This window comes from Ochotona princeps, chromosome 16 (genome assembly GCF_030435755.1).
Source record: "Ochotona princeps isolate mOchPri1 chromosome 16, mOchPri1.hap1, whole genome shotgun sequence".
Taxonomy (NCBI): Eukaryota; Metazoa; Chordata; class Mammalia; order Lagomorpha; family Ochotonidae; genus Ochotona; species Ochotona princeps.
This window is the reverse complement of record NC_080847.1, coordinates 13,810,139-13,826,583: the sequence shown is the minus strand read 5'-3', so window position 1 is coordinate 13,826,583 and position 16,445 is coordinate 13,810,139. Positions and strand designations below refer to the sequence as shown.

The window sequence follows — 16,445 nt, the reverse complement described above, 5'->3', positions numbered from 1 at the left end:
AATGGCCACAACATCCAAAGCTGGTCCAAGATGAGACAGGAGCCTAGAACTTTATCCAGTTTTCCTGTGAGAGGAACAGGATTCCAAACACTTAAGTCATCTTTCATTGCTTTCCCAAGCACATTAGCAGGGAGCTGGATCAGAAGTAGAGCAGCAGAGACTTGAATGGGTGCCCATATGAGATGTGAATATTACAGGCAGTAGTGGCTTAACCCACTATACCATAATGCCAGCCCACCACTATGGTTATTAGTATTTCTTGAATCTCTGATGTGCCAGCCTAAAGGAATTCCAGAGCTTTCATTGAACCAGTGATGCAGGCAGGCTCAGGCCTAATGATGACTCCCAGTGAAGAGTGATGGGGTGGTGTGGATAACCTTTCCTACTGGCTTTGCATGCCAATTAGGAGAATCCATCACCCTTCTCTCACACTGGACAGCATGAAGTAGCTCCCAAACATTTTCCATCATTCTTTGCAGAGGAGAATGTGTCTAGGAGCTGAAATAAACTGTACAACTCAATAATTCTGTCACCTGTGAAGCAAGATGTCTTCCCAAGTTGTCAGCCATTTCCCCCAAAATTGTTTCTGGTACTCAATACTTAGCACACAAAATGTCAAGACCATGCTGACATTGGCTAATACACAGCTTGACAACGGGTGAGTCCATCCAGACCCTTCCCTACTGATTAACTAGGAAGCCTGTCAGGAATTTCTATTGCTGCTGATTGGTTGGGGATCTCTAGAGTAGCTTACTTGCAGGAATGGTGAGAATTGTACACAAATGGTGATCTTGTTATAAAAATTTATTTTTTCAAAAATTAGTTCCAAAAGATTCAAAGAGTACCCCTGGTTCATGTGTGGAACCTGGCCTGAATCCAACCACTACTGTGAATCTCACCACGTCTTTAGCGATAAGGAGAAACTCTATGTGGTTAATTGAATGAGGGCTCTCCTCACGCCACCTCACACCATGTGCTTATGAAGTCCCGGCCTTTCATGGCTATACAAAATAACATCCATCTAACATCATTGAATTATCCAAATAAATGAGTTTTTTAAAAAAAAAAAAAGCTTTCTTTATTTTAAATTGCAAAGTCAAATATATAGAGAGCAGGAGAGACAGAGAGGAAGATCCTCTGTCCAATGATTTACTCTCCAAGTGGCCACAACGGCCAGAGCTGAGCCAATCCAAAGCCAAAAGCCAGGAGCTCTTCTGGGTCTCTCATGTGGGTGCAAACTCCCAAGGCTTTGGGCCATCCTTGACTGCCTTTCCAGGTCCCAAGCAGGAAACTTGATGGGAAGCAGCGCTGCTGGGATCAGAATCAGGCCCATATGGGATCCCAGCGCATTCAAGGCAAGGACTTTCAGTCGCTAGGCCACTGCGCCAGGCCCATAAATGAGCTTTGAGTTGAACATGAGTTTGCCTTTTTCAGTTTTTAGAACATGATCAAGATTAGAGAATGGTACATCAAGGAGGGATGGGGCTGGCATTGTGGTGCAGCAAATAAGCCACTGCCTGCAATTCTGGCATCCCAAACCAGTGCCAATTGGAGTTCCAACTGCTCTGCTTCCCATTAAGCTGCTTGCATCTGGGAAAATAATAGAAGATGGGCTTAGAGCTTTAGACCCCTACCAACCACATGGGAGACCAGGATGAGCTTCCTGTCTGCCCTGTCCCAAAAGTGGCTATGAAGCCGTTTTACAGTACATAGCAAATGAAGATTATCTCTCTGTTGTCGAAGTAAAGAAGCAATTTTTTTTTTCAGAAAAGAATGGATTAACTGCTAAATTCCTTACAGCTCTATGAGTTAATAGCTACCATTTGGTGGGTGCTTACTAACTGAAAGACATTCTACTATTTATTTCACAGGTCATTTCCTTACACTTGAACAAAATGTTGCAGTAGTTCCTGTCCTTGCCTGGTTTTCCACCCCCAATCCACCACAGTTTCTTGTAACAATCTCTGCCATGCTGACCATAGGATAACCCTGGGGATAAGTAGCTGGACCAGTTAGGGTCCTTTGCCAGAGTTTTTTAAAAGTAGAGATGACAGTGAAATGGCTTTATTTTAGATTCACCTGAAGGAAAACTGAAGGAAGATGGGGTCTCCTGTAGTAGGAGAGGATGAGGCAGATGGGTCGTTTTTGTTCCTATGCCCTGAGATCCTTGAGCCTCAGATTTTTGAAACTGTTACTAGTCATCAGGCCAATGATTCATCCTTTCTGCTTAAGCTGATTTGTTGTTGTTGTTGCTTGTATTAAAGAAGCCTAATGTGTATATTATGTCCATGTTTGACAGTGGAGGAAAGGAGTACCTAGAGAGGTAAATTGATTTGCCCAAGTTTTTGTACCTGGGTCTCGCCAGATTTTTTTTTTTAAACCAAATCACAATTCAGTTTTTTATTTATTCATTTTATTACAGCCAAATATACAGAGAGGAGGAGAGACAGAGAGGAAGATCTTCCATCCGATGTTTCACTCCCCAAGTGAGCCGCAACGGGCTGGTGCGCGCTGATCCGAAGCCGGGAACCTGGAACCTCTTCCAGGTCTCCCACGCGGGTGCAGGGTCCCAATGCATTGGGCCGTCCTCAACTGCTTTCCCAGGCCACAAGCAGGGAGCTGGATGGGAAGTGGAGCTGCCAGGATGAGAACCGGCGCCCATATGGGATCCCGGGGCTTTCAAGGTGAGGACTTTAGCCGCTAGGCCACGCTGCCAGGCCCGGGTCTACCAGATTGTAAAGGCTTCTAAATTGTAACTGATGTCTGCAGAGCTATGTTACCTTCAAGCAGCTACCAGTAACTTAGTGTTACCTGAGGTGAGTGGGTGAACAGATGTGTTCAGCTTGGAGAAGAGTAGGCAAAAGGCCTTGGAATTTTTTTTATTCTGACAGTTTCCAGAAATCCTCTAAATTAACAAACTCATACCTTAGTGTTCTTAACATTGGCCACACTGTAGATATAATCTGAATTGTATTTTTAAAAATACCCACTTAATCATGTTTTCCATGCTTGCTACATGATATCTTGCTCTCTTTACCAAGTCCCCTGCTATTGAGCTATTTGGATTTGTTTTGGTTTTTATAATGACACTAAACATTTTTATCTTTTTCAGCACCTGATCTTTTGTTCCTATTGATTTTTTTAAAACATCCAGAATGAGATAAAATTTCCAGAGTGGGATTATGAGGTAAGCATATATAGGATAGTATAATGATTGATGTAAGGGTCCTACAAAAATAAGAATAAGCTTGATACAATAGGGCAGTGGTAATAGTTTCAAAATTATAAACTGAGGACAGCAAAGTTTCAGTCTGGGGAAGACCTCGAGGGGGCAGACATATCTGCCAGCGCATCTAGCACAGCTCTAGATGCCAAGAAACTTATGTACTGGTCAGGCACATCTGTGCTGGTAATTCCTGGTTCTTCACACTGCAATGAGCTTTTATACATACTAAACTGGTTAATTCTTGCTCATTTGTTCAAGAGCAAGTGCCACTTAAGAAAAGGTTTTGCTGACTCTCTTCAAACAAATTTGCCTCCCTCTTACTAGTTTTCATAGATTACTGTTAATACCATTCATGTCACCACAGTTTCTGTTTGTGATTATTTGACTGTCTTTATCCTACCCTAGACGGCCAGGAAGGCAGCATCCGCTTCGGTTTTTTTCTACTCCTTTGTGTTTCCCAGCTTATCACCATGCCAGGCACAAAGTCGATATTTAACATAGTCTTGCTAAGCAAGTAATGGAGTGAAGTTTTTATTTCTGTTTATTAGAGAGAAAGATCTTCATCTGTTACTTTACCCCTCAAGTGCCTACAGCAGCTGGAACTGGACGAGGACCAGGCCCAAGCCAAGAGCCCAGAACTCCATCTGTGTTTCCCACATGGTGGCAGGGGCCCAAGCACTTGGACCACTGCCTGCTGCCACACAGAGCTCGCCTGAGCAGGACACGCGGTAGGAAGCAGAGGTGGGGCTTGATCCCAGACACTCCCAGTATTCTAGGTGGATGTCCCAAGTGACAACTTAACCTACTGTGCCACAAGACCACACCCAATGGAGCTTTATTGATCAATAAAACCGGCTTGCAAAAAAACTGATCAATCTTGAAATCAAAATAATATAAAATTTAGGGATCTGGAAGGAAGAAAAGCAGAACTTTTATACACTGATGCTGACAGGGTAAAAAAATTAGTAGAATTATTTATTATTTTAAAAGAGTTATTTATTTTTACTGGAAAAGCAGATATAAGCAGATATACAGAGAGAAAGAAGGACAGAGAGAAAGATCTGTCCACTGGTTCATTTTCCAAGTGGCCGCAATGGCCGATGCTGAGCTGATCCAAAGCCAACAGCCAGGAGCTAGGAGCTTCTTCCGGGTCACCCAAGGCTTTGGGCCATCTTCTACTGCTTTCCCAGGTCACAAGCAGGGAGCTGGATGGGAAGTGGAGCAGCTGGGATATGAACCAGCCCCATATGGTATCCTGGCACATGCAAGGCGAGGACTTTAGCTGCTAGGCTACAGCAGCAGGCTCCTCATTGTCATTCTTATCCAACATCCATCCTTCCCTTGGTGGATTAGATCTGTTACTTAAATGACATCCTACTATTGTCTTCTTTCTTGAATATTTCTCTTTTCCTTTCTTTTCCTCTGGCTCTTTTCCATCATCATAACAACATGTAATTTTTCTCATCTTAAACAAATATATCCTATGTACCCACCTACCACTCCTTTTCCTGGTGCGTTTAACAAAGTGAAGTCCTTCAGCAGAGGTGTGGAAACCATGCCGACATGGGATCCCAGCACATACAAGGCTAGGATTTAGCCACTGAGCCATTGTGCCGGGCCCTCTCACTCCATTGTTATACTCAAGTTCATTTCTGCTTGTCAAAGATCAGTGATAAACTCCATGCAGCTTAATCCAATGGCCCTTTTTAGCTCTTTAGCCTGACTTTTTCAATATTGCTTAATACAGTTGATCACTTCCTTACCTTTGACACTTTTTTCCCCACTTGACATCCAAGCTGTAGTTACCTAGACTTCCTAACATTTTATTTATGTTTAAAATTTATTTAAAAGGCAAAGTTAGACACACATACACCTGCCATATTCTGGTCTCCTCCCAAATGGCCACATTAGTTGGGGCTGGGCCAGGCAGAAGCCAGGATCCTGGAACTCCACCTGGGCCACCCGCATCAGAGACAGACACCCAAGTACTTGGGCCACCATCATCTGCTACCTTCTGAGGCATGTTAGTAAGGAGCTGGGTGGGAAGCTGAGTGGATGAGGCTGCTCTGCTATGAGACATGGCATGTCCACACTGGGCACGCATCTCCACACTTTTCTCATAGCTGTTTCTCTCAAGTTGCTTCCTTAGGATGGACTTGGAAATGTCCCTAGAAATCAGTGATTGAATTTCTCTCTCCCTCTGAATAGTCATTCTGTTTGGGTTCTCATCCTATCTCAAGGTTCTATTTTTTTTTTTTTTTTTAGATTTATTTATTTCTATTGGAAAGTCAGACATACAGAGAGAAGAGACAGAGAAAGATCTGTCCGCTGATTCACTCTCCAAGTGGCCGCAACGGCCAGAACTGAGCCAATCCGAAGCCAGGAGCCAGGAGCTTCTTCCAGGTCTCCCACATGGGTGCAGGGTCCCCAGGCTCTGGGCCATCCTCGACTGCTTTCCCAGACCACAAGCAGGGAGCTGGATGGGAAGCGGAGCTGCCGGGATTAGAACTGGCACCCATATGGGATCCCAGCGCGTTCAAGGCGAGGACTTTAGCTGCTAGGCCACGCCGCTGGGCCCCAGGCTAAGTTTTAATAACCAAAAGTATACTAAGTTGTTACTTGGCTTAAGGAAGGATGTGATGGCGTAATGAGCAAGGCCTGCTGATGGTGACACCTCCAATTTAGGATTAATAATAGGATGGTGTGGGTGCACCCGCGAAGGGGGTGTCCGAAAATCCATCGACACCGCCGGACACTTCGGGAGCGCTGAGTGGAGGGTGCATCTTGTTCGTGCCTAAGCTGCGCCGCCTCCAAGGGTGCCCGGACAGGTGGCGCGACTTGGGACTACACTCCCCGAAAGCCTTAGCGGCGGTGCTTCTGCTTCCGTGTGTGACGTAGTCAGTCGCGCGTCCGGCGGGTCGCTAGTCGGACGTGTTTGTGGTGTGGCGTGTTCGCTGGGCACCGTGGTTTGACAGTAACCCTGCGGTGTGGGTTGTGGTCCCTACCCCTGGAGCCGGGTCGCCCTCCGCCGGTGGCCACCACCAGCCCCTCAGGACACCCAAGCCGGCTCTCATCCTTTTTTTTCCCGCGCTTTGCCCTTCGGCGGGATTCGGCTGTGAGCTATCAGGTGACCTCCGGACAAAAATGCGCTAAATTGAATGTGACATTGTCTGGGTAAGCAGAGAAACTCCAGGGCGCCACGCTTCCACTTTTGAAAACCCACCTCCCTTTTTCCTTGGTACTGCCAGGGTCCTCTGTGAGTCGTCATGGGGGTAATAATCGCAGTCGGTGTGGGGGACCGAGTTTTTCCAGAAAATAACACAGACTTAGGTGTTAAGAGAAAGCATTCCTCAAGTCACTAAAGCACTAAGGAGAGCGCAGAGTTAGGGCTCAAAACTCTAAGAGAACAAGGGACCGTGCCTCATCCCAGCACTGAGACCTGTCCTGGACCTGGTAACTCCAAGGCGGAAGTGAGCTCCTGGGTGAAGACACCCTCAAGGGAGACTGGAGCAAAACAGCCCCTGGCGCAGACAAGCCGGCCACCCTGAGGTCCCCTGGGACGTGAAGGAGCCCTGTTAAATTGTTCCCCGTGGTAGTGGGCCCTCCGGTGTGGTGGGAGCAAATTAGGAAGAAATATTACTGCACAATATTATTATTATTATTATTTTGAGAAAACTTCCAGCAAACACAGAAACATAACCAGAAATGTAAGGAAACACATGATGCAGGAATACCAGGCAGCAAAATGGAGATACACTTCAGATGAAGGCATTTTAAGAGAAGATACAAAATAGCAGTTTGTGCAATAGTTAAACGATGAAGGCAAGCAGTAAAAATATCTACAAACACCAGAAAGCGTTGAAAAGAGCGTATTTGACAAAACAGCCAAATAGGGTATTTTTAAGGTAGTCTTGAGTACCTCAACTAGGTTTAACAGCAAAATAAAGATGGAAAGTTAATGGATTAGAATATGAGTGAGAAAAGTATGTCTAAAAACTAGTGAGCAGAAACAGTAACATGGAAAAGTATGGGTGACAAAACACGTTAAAACCATTGAGTGAGAAGGCCCAACATACATTTCTGCTTTCCCAGAAGGAAAACTAAAAGCTGCATGGCTTTTGCAGGCCACAGAGGGAGCTGGAAGGGAAATGGAACAGCCTGGACACAAACATGTCCATATGGGATTTGGTGCTTGGAGATGGAGGATTAGCTAGTTGAGCCATCGCCCCATCCCAAAAGCTATATGAAATTCTTAGAAAGTTAATGACTGAGAGTTCCCCGAATTGATGGGAGACGTGCCAACATAGATCCAAGAAGTCAAATGGTTCTCTAAGTAAAATAAATCTAAAACAAGATATAATAAAACAGTAGAAACTCAGAGGCAGATAAAATATTTAAAGTCATTTTTAAAATGTGTTTAAAGCAACAAAGGCTGATATCCCACTAACAATGAGGAGATATGAATGAGGAATGAATTCAGTTCCACTCAGACTATCTGCCAGGCTAGACAAAGAGAAAGTCTGTCAGAAGTAAGAGTATGATAAATCCCTTTTGTAGAAGTGCAGCTAGGAATTTTATCATGAACAGATCTTGGAAGACTGTGTTTCAGATAAAAGCAAAGTATAAGCCAAAGAAAGTATAAGATATGGATAAATCTGATTATAAAACAGCAATACTATTTACGTAGGTCTTGAGAAGTAGAGTCAGGTGTCTGTGGTGAAAAGGGCTTACCTCTCCTGGGACGCCTATGTCCCTTGAGTACCTGACTTGAGTTTCGGTTCTCCCGTTTCCTATCCAATTTTCCGCTGATGTCCACCCAGGGCGGCAGCATGTAATGGCTAAAGTTGTTAAACCCGTGCCACTCACATGGGAGACCCAGGTTTCGTTCCAGGCTCTTGCCTGGCCTGGTGCACTGCTGATTGTTGCAGACATTTAGGGAGTGAACCAGTGGATGGACGATTTCTCTCTTTTTTACTTTCAAGTTAAATTTAAATGAAATTAAATATAAGTACAAACACAGAGATAGGATTCAAGACAACAGTACTCCCATTTCTGGCAATGAGAGACTAATTTTAGTAAGTTAACATTTCTACTAGAAATAGAAGAGATGAAAAATCCGGTGTGAGAGAGAAAAGGCTTTGGAGAATTGAGAAGGAGAGATGCCGTTGGAGAACTGCCAAGGCAGCTAGGAATTGAGGTGCCAGCTTGCTAAAGAGAAGTAAACTCTGAGGCAAATCTGACACTCTGTTTACCTCCATTAAAGGAACAGCAGGTGGTTCTGGCCTACTGGGATAAGCCTGGAGGCTTGACAGCTTAGTAGATAAACAGTAACAAGGGCTTAGCAGGATGGCTCAGCTGGCTAAATCTTATCTTGCAAGCACTGGGATCCTAAATAAGCGCTGGTTCATGTCCTAGCTGCTCCACTTCCTGATCCGCATCCTGATTGGTACCTGGGAAAGCAGTAGAGGATGCCAAGGCCTTGGGACCCTGTAACCACATGGGAGACCCGGAATAAGCTCCAGGTTCCAGGCTTTGAATCAGCTTGGCTCCAGCCACTTAGGTCATTTGTGGAGTGAACCAGTGGATGGAAGATCTTTCTCTCTTCTCTCCTCTCTATAAATCTGATCTGACTTTTCAACAAAAACGACCAAATCTTAACAACAACAACAACAAACTAAGCAGGAAGAGCTTTCCACATTGAGGGGCTTGGAGAGACAAAAGTTGGAGTTCAAAACACCCACAGTGCCCATCCCATAAAGCAAGAACTGTGGTAAACACCCCAGATACCAACTAGCATACAGCCTAGGAGTAGGGATGAACCTGAAGAAAGAAATGTGAGTGATGTCATAAGGCTGGCAGAGTTAGGACCCCAAAATTCTGTGTTCCATAAAAAAAAAAAAACAGTGAACATACTGGTGGAAACTCAGAATCACTCTTGGAATTCTGCAAAATAATCTGTCCTGAAGCAGTTTCAGTGAGAACAGTGATCTTTGTGACATTTTAGCATGGGGCCCTTGCCATTCCCTTCTCAGCCCCTCAGGAGCCTTGAAAACCCAAAGTCTGGCAGCCATGAGAAGGGGCCCAATTCCAGAGAATTATTCATCAAGGGTGCTTTCCTGTAAGACTCTACCAACAAAGTTTATCTTAATCTGGCTTCTCGAGCTTGCCCCAGAGCTTGCCCTTTCCCCCAGCAGTGTCCGTCGAAATTTATCAGGATGAGTTTAACGTGGTTACTCAAGGCAGAGGGTAACAGTCTGTGCAAACAGCAAGCTAACCCAAGAGCTTAAGAGGAAAAGCTGGACAATGATAGGCCTGTAGGATGCTTGGGAAAACTCCAGCATATTTCTGGGAACCTAGAAAGCTGTTCATGTACATTGGGCTGTGTGGCATTCCCAGGGCTGTGTATGTATTCAAGAAAAACCCAGACAGGCCATAAGATCTTATTTCCGGCTAGACTTGAGATTCTGTGCAAGTAGGAAGTGAAGACCAAGGTAGAGTTGTCAACTCTGAGCTTTGGCATGGCTTCAAGACAAATTGGAGTCCCTTGCCTTTTGGCGAAGCCTGGGAGACTTAATGGCTTTAAGCACTGAAGGAAATCTCTAGTCCTTAGTTGGCCACTAGCCACATGAACAGAGATTTCACTGGCCACATGACAAAAAAAAAAAAAAAAAAACAGACTTTACAGGTTAGTTCAGAAATAAACAGTAGCAGCACCAAACAGCACTAGGAGAGGGAAGGCAGGAGATTTAGTGATCCAGTTCTGGAGTGGGATTGGAGAGAGGGGCTCCTCTGATTCAAGGATGCAGCAAGCCAGTTGGGCTGTGCAAGCCTGCCACAAGCACTGCTGTGCAGGGAAGTTTGCCTGGGACAAGAACAGCCTTGGTGTGGGCTGTCATCTCAGGGGGGCCTGTGGGACTCCTCATACTTCGACTTTGCAGGAGCTGGATGCTGCATATGCCCTGGCTCCTAGAACTTGTTGCTCAGACACATGGGGTAGGGAATTTTTGTCTTCATACCACATATGTTCTTCTTTACAACAGACATGTCTGTCACCGCATGTGTGAGCAGCAGATGTGACCTCAGCGTGCAGAAGGACACCTAGGAACTCCTGGGCTTGTGGGAGCCACAGAGCTACTCCAGCAGCAGCCACATCATGGGCACCGTCATGTGTCCATGCAGATGAACATGTCTGGCATTAGCGAGGGAATGCCTTGGCTAAGACCTGTGCTGGCCCATTCACGGGAAGGGTAAGTCAGATGACTCCGTTCTGTTGGCCAACACGGACGGCCAGTGTTTTCTCAGATAATTTCTGACCAGAGAGATCATGAGTTTGGATACATATAACAAATGCATGTGTCTCCCCCAGGGGGGAAAAACCCAGCAGATTCTTCTGACTTTTCAAACACAAGTTGGTGGGGTTTTAGTTAAATTGTACTTTAATTTCTCAGGACTGTGGCACTGCCCTTGGATTCTGTTATTAGACATTCCGGGACGTCTTGGATTGGGATTTATCCAATGGGGTGGGGAAATTGCATTGAAAATCTGTATTATTCACTTAAGTCGCTCTCCACTTAAGTGAATCCCTTGTTCATTTTTACTTTTTCCAAAAAGTTTTGTTTATTTATTTGGAAAGCAGAGTAACAAGGAGAGGAGGAGGGATTTTCTGGTTCATTCTCTAGATGCCGCCAGCAGCTAGGCCTGGGGTTGGGCATCTGGAACTCCACCTGCATCTCCCACATGGGTCGAGGGCCATCCACTGCTGTCTCACAAGGCGCACATTAATTAGCAAGAAGCGGGATTGGAAGGTGGCTCAGCCACCGCACCCCAGTGGCTTCGTGTCCCAAAGTGGGTCTCAAATTGGAGCATGTGTCAGAGCCTTTGAAACACCCCACTCTCCTGGGTCGAGGCGCCCATCCTCAGGCATTCAGACAGATTGTGTTTGCTCCTTGTATTTTCTAATTTTTCAATGTACTCACACAGTGGCTTTGTTTTTTCTGGCCATCTCTTTCTGTGTACACTGTTATGCATCTTGATGTGTGATCAATGGCTGTTTATGAATGGGACAGCCCCAGCATTCCTCAGTGCTACTCCAGCCTGTACCCCTCAGAAGCTGAGGAACCAGAGGCTCACTCTCAAGATCTTTATCCTGGGCCTGGTACTGTAGCGTAGTGGCTAAAGTCCTTGCCTTGCATGTGCCAGGATCCCATATGGGCTGCGGTTCTAATCCCAAGACTTCCCATCCAGCTCCCTGCTTGTGACCTGGGAAAGCAGTCGAGAACGGCCTGCACCTGCGTGGGAGACCTGGAAGAATCTTATGGCTTCAATTCAGCTCAGCTCCAGCCATTGTGGCCACTTAGGGAGTGGCCCAAAGCCTAGGGACCATGCACCCATGTGGGAGACCGGGAATAAGCTCCTAGCTCCTAGCTTCGGATTGGTTCAGCTCCAACCATTATGACCGCTTGGGGAGTGAACCTTCGGACTGAAAATCTTCCTCTCTGTCTCTCCTCCTCTCTGTATATCTGACTTTGCAAAAAAAAAAAAAAAAAGTCTTAAAAAAAAGATCTTTCTCCTTCAGTTTCCTCTAAGGACCCTGAGAGCCGGCACAGAGGGCTGCTGTCATTTAAATGAGTTGGTTGGTGCCCTGAGTCTGCATACCATATATCCCTAGCTGTGTTTTGCTGTTTTTGTTACCCCCATCAAAGAGGAGAGTCAGATGATGCCAGGGAGCAGAGCTGCAGCTAAAGCTAGAGTTGAAAGGTGTGACTTGTGTTGCCTCACCTTCTCGGAGCCTGTTTTTCTGGAAAAATGCTGATCTGAGGATTGAGTTGATATCTGTAAAGCACTTAGCACCATGCCCAGCTCATGGTGGGATGCTTTTTTAAAATATGCGGACACAAAATCAGTAGGCCAGAATTACTACGGGGTGGCGGACCTGCCATGGAGCTTTTCCCCTCAGTGAATGGAAGGGTGCAGTGCCCCTCCCACCTCCCGGCTGCTGCACCGCAGTCCCACTTGGTGGCCACACGGGGGCGATGGCGCACCGCGGAGCGCGACCTTGACCTAGTCGGGATCCCCTGGTAGCCCCCATTCCGCCCCTGCGTACCTGTCCGGCTTCCTTACCGCCCTTTCTCCCTTCCTGCCTTTAAGTGGTGCTAAGATTTCCCGCTTCCCCTGGCTGAAATTCTCTCCCGGTAGCTTGCACACGAAAAATCAGGTGTTTGGTAAACTTGGCGGGGCCAGGGGCGAGAGACAAAGAAAAATGCGGAAGAGACTGCACATCTGCCAAAGGAGGCGCCGCTGATAGAGTGCAGAAGTTAAAAGCGATGGCTTCCTCACAGTTCGGGAGTTTGCCAAAGTTCAGTCTCCAGAAACTTGCTGCTGTGTCCTCTCACAGTCTTTTTTTTTTTTTTTAAAGATTTATTTATTTTTATTGGAAAGGCAGATATACAGAGAGAAGGAAAGACAGAGAGAAAGATCTTCTGTCCGCTGATTCACTCCCTAAGTGGCTGCAACAGTCAGAGCTGTGCCGGTTCAAAGCCAGGAGCCAGGAGCTTCCTCTGGCCATCCTCGACTGCTTTCCCAGGCCACAGGCAGGGAGCTGGATGGGAAGTGGAGCTGCTGGGATGCAAAGAGGCACCCATATGGGATCCTGGCACATGCAAGGGGAGAACTGTAGCCACTACGCTACCACATCGGGGCCCTCTTCTCACTGTCTTGCCAGATTTTTACACACCCCTGATTCTATTTGTTTAAACTTTTTTGCTAAACCCACACGTATCTCCAGAGAACAAGGGCACACCCCTAGGCAGCCACTACACCATCAACATGGGAATAATACTGTTAAAGCAGTTCTCTGACGCACAGCTGGGAATTCAGACACTCCCCCACCCCTACCTTTGTCCCATGACATCCTATACAGCCAGCTGAGGCTTCTTACTTGTGACCCAGGGTCCCCTCTGGGTTCATGTCACTTTTTCTTCTTTCACAAGTAGACTTGTAGGAATTCTCCTGATCTGACATGAGTCTTGTTTTTCCTTCATAACTACACTCAGGAAGATCACTTCTCTGAGGTGACAGTGCTGCATGGGCCATGTCCTTCCCACCAAGTGGCGGTGTCCCCAGTGGTGACACTAAGTTTGGCTACTGGGTCATCTGTAACAGATTCCAGCTCCCCTTCTGCCTTGCCCCCGCCCTCCCCTTTAAGTCTAACCAAGTCCGGGTTGTGGAACAAACAGCCAGGCTTCTGCAGTAAGCCTGCGGTTGCTCAACCTTTCAAGGAAGTTGGGTGTGTCTCTGCTGTGGGGCCTCTGCACCTGTGGTGCCTGGCGCCTGGAATACTCCTTCCCCATCCCGAAAAGCGTGCCTTCCTCCTGCTCTCTGAAGCCCTGGCTCAGATAGCAGCCTTTCAGCAAAGCCTTCCTTGGCCCCGTCTCCCTTCCCCTGCTCTGGTGTCCGCCCACAGCAGTCGGCACCCCGTGACATAACACACAGTCATTTCCTGTGTTTCCTGTTCCTCTGCTTCTATAAGAACAGGGACTTGGCTTTTGCTGCCTGGCCAGCAGCCCCTCAAACAGAACCCGGCATGTGCTGCGATGGTTTACCGTCTTCTCGCAAACTCTGTGTCCTGTCAGGAGGTGGAGACTCAGTCCAACCTGAGGGGCCTTTCAGAGGTGGGGCCTTTGGGTGCAGTTGTAGTTAGACCATCGTCGGGGTTGGAGCATGACTGAATCCTTGTGACTTTATAGCAGCAGAGGCCAGAAGGCACCCATATATGCTCAAGTGCTCCTTGTCCCTCACCATGTGGTGCCCTGCCCAGGCTCTGCTGCTGCCAGGAGGAAAGCCATTGGTAGATGCAGCCCCTCGACCATGAACCTCCAGAATTATGAGCTCAAATCAGACTCTTTTCTGTCAGACTTAGTCTGTGGAATGGGGTTATTAGCAACAGAGAGCAGGCATTTGCTGGGCAGACATGTTGTCTGTTACCCAGAACTTAGCAGCTCAAACCCCAAATGTGTCTTCCCTCCTGTGGCATTTGAGGGTCATGGATCTGGAAGCTGCTTGGATAGGTGGTCCAGGCTCAGGGTCTCCTACCAGGCTGCAGCTGCTACTGGCACTGTGGCCGTCACCAGGCTGGGTGAGACGCACATCCCATTTCAAGTTCCCTCACATGGGTGCTGGCAGACTTCACTTCCTTGCTGGCTGTGATTTAGAAGCTTCAGCCTCCAGCCACACGCACCTCTCCACAGGACTGCTTGTGCCATGGCAGCTGGCTTCCCCCAGAGTGGTGAGAGATAGAGAGAGATTACCCTGAAGTCCCCGTCTCTACTACCTAAGCAGTGTAGTGCCTATGTGTGTGGTGGGCAAAATGACGCTTTCCCCCTAAGGGTCAGCGTCCTAAGCCAGAACCTGTGGGTCGACTCCCTTACATCACCACAGGGACTTGCTGGTGTGGTTAAAGATCTTGAGGTGGAGAAGGGTGTCTTAGATGGAACTAGAGTGACCACAAGGATTCTTGTAAGATCAGGAGTGTCAGAGGGTCAGTGATGAGAAGGAAACTAGGGGACGGGGATGAACGTTAGAGTGATGACCTTTGAGAGGGAGGCAGGGATCACACCCCAGGGAGCAGGATGGCCTCCACAGCTGGGAAGAGCAGGAAGCAGAATCTCTGTGGAGCCTGCAGGAGGGACTCAGCTCCTGTGTACCTGGAAGTGGGTTCAGGAAGGCCCATTGAAGCCTGTGACCCTCAGGACTGCAGGAAGGCAAATTGGAGTTTTAAAGTACTGAGTCCAGTGACCTGGCGTGGTAACATAGTGGCTAAATCCTCTCCTTGAATGCACTGGGATCCCATATGCATGTTAGTTCATGTCCTGGCTGCTCTACTTCTCTCCAGCTCCCTGCTTGTGATCTGGGAAAGCAGTAGAGGATGGCCAAAGCCTTGGGACTCTGCACCCATGTGGAAGACCCAAAAGAGGCTCCTGGCTTAAGATTGGCTCAGCTCAGTCATGTGGCCACTTGGGGAATGAGCTAGTGGGTAAATGGAAGATCTTTTCTCCCTATTTCTCCTTCTCTCCACCTTTCTAATAAAAACAAATAAATCTTTCTTAAAAAAAAAAATAAAAAGAGAAGAACATCACTTTGTTCTGTGCTCAGAGTTGAGTCAGGGCGGTCAGTGCAGAGGTTCGTCCGGCCACACATCAGAGTGTCTGGCTCTAAGTGTAGATTCTACTCTCCTTTCCTAGTTCCTCTTGCTTCTGATTCACACCCTGACAGGCAGCAGGTACACCCTGCTCGAGTAATCAGCTCCTTGCCACCCAGGTAAGAGACCAGATTGAGTTCCTAGTCCCTGGGTTTATCCTGCCCCAGACCTGGCTGTCTCTCCACCATATACACATTTTGAAAGTCAGAATTAGAGACAGGGAGAGACGAATCTCCCATCTGCTGGTTCATTCCCTAGATGCCACAACCAGGAGCTTCTTGTTGATCTCACCTGTGGATAGGAAGGCCAAGGTTCTAGAGCATTCTCCGCCACTTTCCCAGGTGCATCAGTGGGGAGCTGGATTGGAAGAGAAGCAGCCAGAACATAAACCAGTACCCGTATAGAATCTTGGCATTGCAGGCAGTAGGTTTACCCACTATGCCACAATGCCAGCCCCTTTGCCTTTTAATTAAATAAATAACTCAGTCTGAACTAAATTGTGAAGATAGAATGAAATATTTAAAAGGAAAAGGGAGTCACCAAAGCTAGCCCACATTTATGGTGTGTAAATACAGAAGCACAGAAGGACTGGGGCCCCTCATGCAAACTGCCCGTTATAAGGGATGAACGATCATTAACCCGACTTTACGGGTGGGTGAACTGAGGCTCAGAAGGGAAGGAACTGGCCTGAGATCATGTGGCTGACAGTGATGGAGTCCGTCTGACTCAGGATAAGCCCCATGCTCCTCTGCCAGACAGCTTCCAAGGGGCCCCCTGCTCCAGGCCCAGCCTCGGTACGGAATCTTTTTTTTTTTCTCACACTGAAAAGTTACCAGACATTTATTTGGGTTCAGGTTTTATTTATGTCATGCAGAAGGAACAATGCATTTCCTACAGGGTTGAGATGTTTTCTGATTGCATGGACAAGGAACTGAGTTCTCCTGGTAGAGGAGTACTTCCTTAGATTGCTTCTACACTCCCCTGTCTTCCCACCAGCAACTGCTCCTGGGACCCGCACCTTGG

The 16,445-nt window shown here is 47.2% G+C and overlaps 2 protein-coding genes across 2 annotated transcripts in view; one reads left to right on the top strand and one right to left on the bottom strand.

The window, feature by feature from the left end:
• The window catches only part of SMPD3 (sphingomyelin phosphodiesterase 3), a 251,544-nt gene that overhangs the window by 190,967 nt on the left and 44,132 nt on the right, over positions 1–16,445 (bottom strand). The window lies entirely within an intron of this gene.
• The window catches only part of CDH3 (cadherin 3), a 97,776-nt gene continuing 91,600 nt past the window's right edge, over positions 10,270–16,445 (top strand). The window contains exon 1 of the mRNA XM_058675043.1: positions 10,270–10,473. The gene's annotated coding sequence lies outside the window, so the exon portion shown is untranslated. The remainder of the gene's footprint in view (positions 10,474–16,445) is intronic.